At 38.3% G+C, this 10,952-nt stretch overlaps 1 non-coding gene across 1 annotated transcript; it reads left to right on the forward strand.

The window, feature by feature from the left end:
* The first annotated feature begins 9,564 nt into the window (after nt 1-9,564).
* On the forward strand, nt 9,565-9,671 carry LOC131621128 (small nucleolar RNA R71). Its single transcript, XR_009289458.1, has one exon. It is a non-coding gene; the product is annotated as a small nucleolar RNA R71 (small nucleolar RNA).
* Nucleotides 9,672-10,952: the final 1,281 nt, after the last annotated feature.

The following is a 10,952-nucleotide window of genomic DNA, read 5'->3' on the forward strand; positions in this document are numbered from 1 at the left end:
AAGAAGGTGGTGCTTTCATACGCTGTAAAGAATAGAGAATGAATGGTTTTGCTTTTTCTTTTTGCTTTTACTTTTTCTTCTTCTTCTTCATTTTAGCCGATTTTCATAACATGCACCAAAGTTTGATACTCATACACAAAGTTTCAGCTTTATATAAAGTCATTGCTTTTTCAAAAGTCATTGCTATACGATGGAAGTTCTAAATCAATTGTATTCTATTAGTTGCAGTGTTATATATAAATTAATTTTCTTCTATACAATACTCAAAGTTCTTGAATATCAATCCGTTCATTTTATTCTTAGTTAATAACTTAATATAATCTATTTAAATCAATTTGATATTAGTTTTTTACTTTTTCTTAATATCAATACATTTTTATCATTAATATCAATCAATTCAATTTCTTTCTTTCTTAATGTCAATCAATTCTTAGAATTAATATCAATCAAATCATTTTATATTATCAATAAATTATTACAATTTATATCAATCAATTCATTTTATTTCTTAACTAATATTTTAATCTATGTGACTGCGAGAAGCAAATTACACCCTCCAAAACAACCTATGTATAGTATATTGGAACTTATCTATTATATAAGAAAAGTCTACCATTTGAGCAATTCTTAGGCTATCCACATCAGCATCTCTTCCCACAATAATCCACATCATTTCTTCCAATTTTTGCCTTTTGATCATTAGTTTTAATTGTGGGTTGCGACAGTTTCTTCCTTGATCATTGAACTTCTCTGCATTCAACTTCTCAACCTCTCATGATCTTGCAGTTACACATTCTTTACTCTCTCTGCCTATCCACGTTCCAAACCGCTTCCACCCAAATCATTGTAATTTATTATTTTCCCTTTTCCACTTCCAATCTTCCCTATAGTCATGCAATTGAAGTAACAGTTTCAGAATCGTTTCAAAAGGAGAATCTGCGATATCAAAAAGGAGAAACAGGGTACCAACCAAAATTTCTGATACGGCGACGAATCTGGGGTTTCCGACTGTTGAGGTAATGCTTAGATCTTATTATCTTATGGTATCAACTATCATTCTACAAAATCCTTCACTATGAATTTGAGCGAAACTGAATCGTGAATGTTGTTTGGTTTTGCTTTTTTTCTTTTCTTTCTGATATCAAATTTGATTACGTACTTTAATTTTTCGTTTTGGTTATGGTGTTGTTTGGCTGCAGTGAAAGAGAATATCAGAGAGGAGACAAGATTACGTGGTACGCTGATGGTGATAAGATTGTGAGGTACATAATGTTTGAGGTACATAATGTGATGGTGATAAGATTTGCGGGGATGACAGTTTTCGACGTCATGACTATCATTGGGAATCAAACATTTTGTAATGGCTAAGTGATATATAAAATAAATAGTTCTGCAATGTGAATTGAACTGATATGTACTGATTGAGCACTGATTGATTTTATGCAGAAAGTAACACTAAGGAAATGCTGAATGGAAGCTACTGGTTTTATCTCTGCAGGTGCTGGACTGGTGGTGTTGAGCAAGGTAATTTTGGCATCCTGGTACAGACTTTCATTCTTAACATGTGATTTTTTTTTGTTGATGATTGAGTGATGTACATTTTATAATCTTAATTTCTTTCATAACATTATTCTGATTGTTACTCCCTTCCTGTTTTGAAACTTTTAAAATTATAATTTCAACACTGACAAAAAGCTATTGCTTATGTAATGTTTATGTGTGTATTTGTAAGGCACAACAAAATAATTCCTGAATGGAATAATGAATTTAATTTGTTTGTCAAAGATCCAAAGTCACACGTTTTTGACCAATTACTTGGATTGAAATCTGAATTGAAACTTTGAAAGTAATGAATAGTAGTGAACTATTTTATATATCTCATGTTTCTGTTTTTTAAGTTTTGAAGTAATTTTTGATGACTTTTGGTATTATTAGATAAGAAATAATTGTGGTGTTTAAGTGTATGATCAGCAGAAAGTTTATGTGGAAGCCACTGAGTGAAATTGCTGGACTAACCACAAGTCAAGAAGTTTGAAGATGATACATTGCTGATTGAGGAAAAGTTTAGATAAAAAAGGAAAAGTTTATGTTTTCCTTTTTGATTGAATCAATGTTTTTCCAAATTGGAAATTTTTTAATTTGTTTATGGAGATTATTTAGTGTATCTGCATCAATTTGGTTTTCAATGAGTTGTTTTGTTTCAGGGATTTATGGTGCCATGGCTATTGCGGGGAGTTTTATATGTTCGATTACCGGAATTGAATCAGTTGAAGGTTTTCATCTTTCAATAGATGATGTTCTTTAAGGACTTGGATATGCGGTTCCTCCAACTATGGCTCTTCTGTTTATACTTGATGTAAGTTCTTTTGGCTATGCAAATGATGATAAGGTTGTGATTTTGTTGTTTGAGTAGATATAAAAATGTGAAATTTGTAAGTTTCTCTTTGTTCTCTTTGGGAACTAATCATTGAAAATTTCTGAATGATTTGATTGCCTTTAGATTGTTTAAGGTAGTGCACTATACTTAGCTGAATGTGTGAAGTGACGCATAGCTAATTGTGACGTGCTACCGCTGATGTATTTCCTGCAGGTTTTCTTAATCTATTGATGTCAAGGATGCATATGTAACCGTCTTGAAGAGGTGCGGCGGATGCTACGCACTGCTGAACATGGATCTCAGAATTCCTTTTGGTTGTCTACTCAACTTTTCTGCAGCTTCTCAGTAGATGATTTCCCATTACTTGTGCACTTACTCAAGGATGGATTGTTGGTTCTTTGGCAGGAAAATATCGGTTTTATTGATCGCGACTTTACGTGTCTATAAATCTGACGACTGCAAGTGCACAGTCGTGTCGTGTAGTTTTAAAAGATATCGAATCCACAGGGACTATGAATCGATCTACTGTTATCTAAGGTTACTATGTAAAGCTAGGGCTACTAAAATTTTGATTGTTTCTAAGGGAGAGTGATAGTGAGAAATAAAGAATATAATAAAAGACAGGTATCAGTATGTATTTCGTTTAACTTAAGGTAATCCGAAGGTCCATTGGCTTTTGCATAATTTAACTAAAAATCTTTACTAATTAAATTGATTAAAAATCCTCGTCTCAAACTTTCGCTCTGTTGATTCAGATTACTATCCTAATCCTAATGTACGCTTTCGCCATCCCATTAGATTTTAGAAGAGCTTTTTGGAAACAACGCAATTAATAAAATGCCTATTTTATGAAGTTGTTATCTATTTAAATCTCCTAATCTCAAACTTTCGCTCTATTGACTCGGAACATGCTAATATCCCTAACGTACGCTTCCGCCATCCCGCTCGGGTGTAAAAACAATTTTTGAAAATAAATAAGTCCCAATTAGTTTTAATACGCTTTCGCCATCCTTAAAACTAATGTCCTATGTCTACTATCCAGTTAAAGATCTCAAACTTTCGCTCTATTGATTTTAACCTTTTACCGTCTTAACCCCTCAAACTTTCGCTCTATTGGTTTTAAGACTTACTAATTAAATTAGACATATAAACCAAAAATAAGTGATATTTAATAAAACATAATTAAGCCAATTTATTTCGGATCCCTCGGTTAACTTACTCTACATACCGACACCTTAGTAATTTAGCCAGACATATTAATATGGTTAAACATGCGTAAACAGATTCGGTTTATAATAATAGGCATGTTAATAGGCATACAATATATCATGCAAATAAAAATATAAATAAGGCGGTAAATATTAAACCTGAATTAAATAAATGGCAAGTAAATCTTCAAGTATCGAACCTCCACCACAAGTTGGCTGGATCGTTCTTCGGAAGTTAAACGGGCAGAAAATAAAACAAGGAAATAAAAACGATAAATCTAACGTAAGGCTAGATTTATAAAAAGTTCACAACAATTTCCGGTGTAGAAATCGTTGTGAGAAAATAAGTGTTTGAATGAAAGCAGAATAAAAAATATGATTCGCGGTACAATTTCGGCAACACTTCGTTAGCAGGAAATCGGACACTTTGGACTGAAGTGACTGCTTCTATTTATAGGGGATGCTTTGCAGTTTCTTTGCGTGAAAAGAGGAGCTTCCAACAGACTGGCTTGGAGACGTGCGTCTCCGATTCTTCAGGGAGACTGGGTGCGTGACTTGAGACGTGCGTCTCAAGTGGAGAATCTTCAGGGTAATGGAGACGTGCGTCTCCCTTTTGCTGATGTGGCATAGGGACGTTGGAGACGTGCGTCTCCTCTTACTTGTGTGCATTGGGTTGCTTTCCTTCGTGGGCTGGATTTCTTCATTGGGTCTTTGGGTCTCTTTCAGCACACTTGGGCCTTATTTGCACTCCCTTTTTACTTCAGCACCTATTCTTCGTCTTTTAGGCATAGATATGGGTCGTTTTAGCTCCATTTCTTCTCTTTTTCGCAATTAGTCATAATAAGAGTGTAAAACCTGAAACAAAGCAAAAACTCGCGTAATATCATAATAAATCAATATAATAAACGGAAAATGCTATAAATATCTATGAATTTCAAGCTAAATATACGATATAAAATCGTGTTATCAAATTCCCCCAGACTTGAACCTTTGCTTGTCCTCAAGCAAAATAACAAGATAGAAATGGGAGGACAGCGAAATGAAACACGCTTCCACCACATCGTTCGGTCATACTCAGCTACATTGTGTTTTTGTTTGAAAATAATGTTGCAGATTCAAATAATAAACTTATAGTAGCGACACTAGACAACTCCCAGTATGCATACCAATCTGAATCATGCCATTATAGCTCGACCTTTTGACTCGTCATCATGTTTTACCCTTTTCATTCGCGCGCAATCACATTAAGCCCATTATCTTGACACGCACATAGCAGAGTAGTCAGTTAGTGACTATGATCCTTCTCATGGAGTTCTGGCACAATATGTGGTATACTCCTTAGCATTCACTTGTAGATTGTGGGGAATCGGACAATAGTCCTTCCTACCAAGTTCAGTACCAGATGACTTCTGAACCAATCAACAATGAGTTTTTAAATTCTTTGTATTTGAGATTTGCGACCGTTAGGTTAAATGATCTTGTGAGGATCACCTTACTTAGTAGGCACATTTCTTATTATGGTTAAGCACATAATTATTATTATGAGGATCATACACTTATATTCATCGACTCTCTGCATAGTTTGTATCTAAGACGGTGCCGACTGCTAGAATAAATTACTAAGGGTTACTTCAAAAATTAAAGTCGATGGTTTCGGTATAACGGGTATTCAAATCGGTTACGCATACTTGGGGGTTTTAGAGTGTTGGGACAATAAGGGTATTGACTTGAATCAATTTCTATGCGTTGAGTGTTTGAGTAGCTTCGTATTTCTCAAACGTGTGGGGTTTGCGTTTATCGTTTAAGAGCAAAATTTTTGTTATGGCTCAAGAAAATGGAAGAAATTGAAATAACTACGGAATTATAAAGATAAGACTTGAAATTCCATAAATATTCTTTATTGAATTAGAAAAAACATTACAAGGAAGGGAAATAAACTAGAAAGAAAGGAAATAAACTAAAAGGAAATAAAACTAAAGTAAGTAATACGACTCCCCCAGACTTAGATGATGCAATGTCCTCAGTGCATAAGAACTACTCCTCAGTGTTGCGGTTGCGTGAACTGCTTGCGCCTCTTGTACGAACACGGCGACGTCTATCAGTAGGAGAGCCATTCACACGAAAGTTAAGATCATGCAATTGTGTAGCAATTTCAGTGTATTGGCCTTCGTTCCTAATAGCATAGTCACGGTGCTCCTGTTGCATCTCTCGAATAAGCCTCAGTGTTTCATTTTGATTAGTCTGCATAGCTTGAAATAGGTGGTCTTGTCGTTGAATTGCAGCATACATGGCTTCAAGAGTGATAGGCGGAGGGTTGTTTTGAGGAGGTTGGTTGACATCAGCTTGTCCTTGGTTGAGTTCTTCTTCATTTGCATCCACAGGTTCATTAGGATGTTCAGGTTGGTTATCTTGAGGATTGTCTTCAATGAGCCTCCAACGTTGAACATAACGGATGTTGATTCTTTCGGGGCACAGAAGGATGACATAAGGAATCAAAACTTTGTTGACGACCAAAGTGTATCGGCCATCATGGCGGGGTGAAACCAAGTGGGAGTCACGGCAATAAGTGAGGTCGAGTGATTGAGCAGGTAGCATGAGATGAGAGAGTGAGAGGAGATCATCACCCAGACCTAGAGCACATGCCAAGGTGGTAATAAGTCCGCCAAACAAAAAGGGGTTTGTAGCGGGGGCATTGACACAGCCTTGGATATGTTGGAGCATGAAAGGTGCGGCATTGAAACGGATATTGTTTAGCGCACAGTAAAGGAAAAATAGTTCATGTTGATTTACCTTATGGTTGTTGGATCTCGCAAAAATAGTATGCCCCAAAACACGCTGAAAATAACGTATAGCGGGGTTTTGAATGTGAGAAGCATGTAGAGCCCTCCAACCAGTAGGAACTTCGCCAGTGAGATTAAACCACAGGTCGAAAGCATGTTGCTCCCATGAAAGACCATTGAGTTCTTGAAAGATAGTGCGGAGAGCATTTGGTGACGTATTAAAGTGCAAGTACGTAGCCACTACTTCTTGATCCAAAGTATATTCACGGTTGAACATCCGAAATTGGATGCTACCGGTTGAGAGCGGTTGATTAGAAGGAGTGTCGTAGTTGAAAGAACTCAAGAACTCTAAGACGAGCGGCTCATAAGTGGGTACGGGTTCGGTACAAAGATGGTGTAGGCTAGAATTAGTGAGTAAACGGGTGACACCATCAATGAGGCCTAGAGTTTCTAGACATTCGGTGTTCACAAATTTTGTGGGAACGACCGAACGTTCATAGAAAGCGAGGTATTTGGTTCTTTGAGCATCATTGTCGTCTTCTCGAAAAATAATATTTGAAAGGTCGGGAGGTGGTCTCTCAGGACGCACACTACGGATGATTGAACGTGGAGGCATGGTGAGTTTGAAAATGGAAAATAGAAATGAGAGTAGAATGGTAGAAAATGGTATGAAGTGTAACACCCTGGATTTCCGCTTACCCCGCAGGGCTTCCGGCCTACCAAGCATGTCACCAGCTTAATCAATAATCCCCCCTAGGTCCGCTTATCGGCTGCCCAGGAAATATTGTTTTTGCCTCCCGCAGGAATCGAACCACGTACCTAGGGGTTAAGTACGTATTCATAGCAATTCCTGCTACCACTTGAGCTACTAGCTCAATTGGTAGCAGGAATTGCTATGAATACGTACTTAACCCCTAGGTACGTGGTTCGATTCCTGCGGGAGGCAAAAACAATATTTCCTGGGCAGCCGATAAGCGGACCTAGGGGGGATTATTGATTAAGCTGGTGACATGCTTGGTAGGCCGGAAGCCCTGCGGGGTAAGCGGAAATCCAGGGTGTTACATTAAAAGGCGCCTTTTAATGTAACACCCTGGATTTCCGCTTACCCCGCAGGGCTTCCGGCCTACCAAGCATGTCACCAGCTTAATCAATAATCCCCCCTAGGTCCGCTTATCGGCTGCCCAGGAAATATTGTTTTTGCCTCCCGCAGGAATCGAACCATGTACCTAGGGGTTAAGTACGTATTCATAGCAATTCCTGCTACCACTTGAGCTACTAGCTCAAGTGGTAGCAGGAATTGCTATGAATATGTACTTAACCCCTAGGTACATGGTTCGATTCCTGCGGGAGGCAAAAACAATATTTCCTGGGCAGCCGATAAGCGGACCTAGGGGGGATTATTGATTAAGCCGGTAACATGCTCGGTTGGCCGACACGGTTGATGCGTGCAGCGGATATCGGGGTGTTACATGAAGGTTGTGAAAAGTAAGAGTGGTGGTGGTGTGGTTTTATAGTGAGGTTTGAGAATGGTGAGGTTAATGGAGAATTAAAATGGATTAATGGTGGTGTTTGAAGTTTGAATGGAATAGAAGGTTAGGAAATGATGAAGAATTAAGAGGTGAATGATGGAGGATGAATGATGTTTATGGTGTTTAAATGGAATAAATAGGGGAAGAATGAGGAAGAATGAATTTTGAAATTCAAATTCAAAATTCAAGAGGGAATCAATATGGTCTTTATGCGTGGTCAAATGGTGCAGACTGTTGGCCTTGGGAGACGCGCGTCTCAGGCAGTCAGTCTGCTGGGGGACAGGGCATGGAGACGTGCGTCTCCTGTCCTTTGCATGCTGAGGTCTGGTCCCACATGAATGGAGACGTGCGTCTCCTATCTCAGGTAAGTGGTTTTCCACGCATGCAATGGTCAAGACAGGTTCTGACAGATGACATTAAGTATGAATAATAGTTCAGAACAGTGTCATTGTTTCATACTATAAACAGCAAAAAATAGTGATAACCAGGAATATATGGCAGTTAATAGTAATGCAGTAAAACACAGTAGCAGTAATAAATGGAATATTGCATTTAAAATTAAACCGGTACTGAGTGTTAACAGGAACAGAATGTAAAAGTGCAGAAAATTAAATTCTAAACTAGGAATTGAAATTACTAAAACTAGAAATAAAATCTAATAATCTAAACGGCAACATCTAGCCACGTCTATTGTTATTCACATTAGAATAAATGTGTTTGAAAACTTCGTCGAACTGAGCATTGACGGTGTCGATGAAATCGAAGAAATGCATTTGCAAAGTGTGAAGCTCGTTGCGCACATGTTGTACATCTTGTTGTAGTGCAGTGATGGCTTACTCGTGCGTGTTCATATTAGGCATTCTTTGATTTACTGATGCGGTGGATGTAGCGGGTTGTTGTTGCTCGAGCTCGACATCAGTCATATCAACAGTGTAATCATCAACAGAATATTTAGAACGAGTTTCAGGCTCATACTCAGATATAGGTTCATCTACAGAAAGAGGTTCATAATCAGGAATGGGTTCATCTTCAGGATTAGGGTCATAGTATCCAGGAGGAGTGTCAGGCTCAGATTCTGATACGTGCATTTCCTCATCAAAATGTTCGTAAGCTTGAGGGGTTTCAGGGGAGGGTTCTCTCTCAGGAATCTGACCATAGTAAAGCCAGTTAGCAGGGTTGTGCACACTCGTCCTTGGACTCGGTAAAGTGAACTGAGCCAATACTTTGTTATCAATGAGTAAATCAAACTGATCAGGTCCAAGGTTACCGATCATTCCTCGGTTAAAGCAGAATTGAATGTCCATAGAGTTGTGGGAACCAAGAGGTGTCAATCTAAGCAAAGGTACTCTCATTCCTATAGCATTAGCAATCATAGTGACAAATCCGCCGATCCTAATAGGTGAAACTTCGTCTTGCATGATGCGCTCGAAGTTTGTTAGCATGAATGCGATGGCGTTGACCGGGCGATTCTGAGAGGAGCAGAACATGATGAATAACTCTTCTCTAGAAACTTCAGTGATGTTATTTGGTTTTGTGCCATGTTCTCTATGAGTTTGTATGCTTCATCGTGGGGTTTGTCCATTAATGCTCCGCCAGCAGCGGCATCTATAGTCATTTTAGTGTTATATAAGAGACCACCATAGAAAGTATGGATGATCAGCCATGGTTCGAGTCCATGATGAGGGCATATTCTAAGCATGTCCTTGTAACGTTCCCAAGCTTCGAAGAGTGATTCGTTATCTTTCTGGGTAAATCCGTTGATTTGACCTCTAAGCATAGCAGTTTTGCTAGGCGGAAAGTATCTCGCTAAGAATACTCTCTTCAATTCGTCCCATGTAGTTATGGAATTGGAAGGCAGGGATTGAAGCCACGCTCTAGCTCTATCTCTCAAGGAGAAAGGAAAGAGACGTAATCGAATAGCTCCGGGACTAACGTTGTTAGCTTTGACAGTGTCGGCGTATTGCACGAACACAGATAAATGGAGGTTAGGGTCGTCTACAGGGCTTCCAGAGAATTGATTCTGTTGAACAGCTTGGACCAGCGAAGGTTTCAGTTCGAAATTGTTTGCCTCAATCGCAAGTGGTGCGATACTTGAATGCGGTTCAGCGCGCGAAGGAGCGGCATAGTCTCTAAGAGGACGAATAGCAGCCATCTCTAACTTCGGGATAATTTGATTGATTTGATCAGTAAAAGTCAATTCCTGATTAATAGGAATTGGTGCTACTTCGAGAAGATTGCGAGCTCGACGTTTGACGCTAATGAAACGTTCGATCTCGTTAATTCGTTGTATTAAATCTCCTCCTTGTGAACGAGTATTTGGCATACAATCGTTCAGAAAGAAAAGGAAGAATTGTCCAAGTCTCTACGGTGTAACAGTGAGTTACGATATCGACTTAAATAGTCCCCGGCAACGGCGCCAAAAACTTGACCGCGACTTTACGTGTCTATAAATCTGATGACTGCAAGTGCACAGTCGTGTCGTGTAGTTTTAAAAGATATCGAATCCACAGGGACTATGAATCGATCTACCGTTATCTAAGGTTACTATGTAAAGCTAGGGCTACTAAAATTTTGATTGTTTCTAAGGGAGAGTGATAGTGAGAAATAAAGAATATAATAAAAGACAGGTATCAGTATGTATTTCGTTTAACTTAAGGTAATCCGAAGGTCCATTGGCTTTTGCATAATTTAACTAAAAATCTTTACTAATTAAATTGATTAAAAATCCTCGTCTCAAACTTTCGCTCTGTTGATTCAGATTACTATCCTAATCCTAATGTACGCTTTCACCATCCCATTAGATTTTAGAAGAGCTTTTTGGAAACAACGCAATTAATAAAATGCCTATTTTATGAAGTTATTATCTATTTAAATCTCCTAATCTCAAACTTTCGCTCTATTGACTCGGAACATGCTAATATCCCTAACGTACGCTTCCGCCATCCCGCTCGGGTGTAAAAACAATTTTTGAAAATAAATAAGTCCCAATTAGTTTTAATACGCTTTCGCCATCCTTAAAACTAATGTCCTATGTCTACTATCCAGTTAAAGATCTCAA

Source organism: Vicia villosa, linkage group LG7 (genome assembly GCF_029867415.1).
Source record: "Vicia villosa cultivar HV-30 ecotype Madison, WI linkage group LG7, Vvil1.0, whole genome shotgun sequence".
Classification (NCBI taxonomy): Eukaryota; Viridiplantae; Streptophyta; class Magnoliopsida; order Fabales; family Fabaceae; genus Vicia; species Vicia villosa.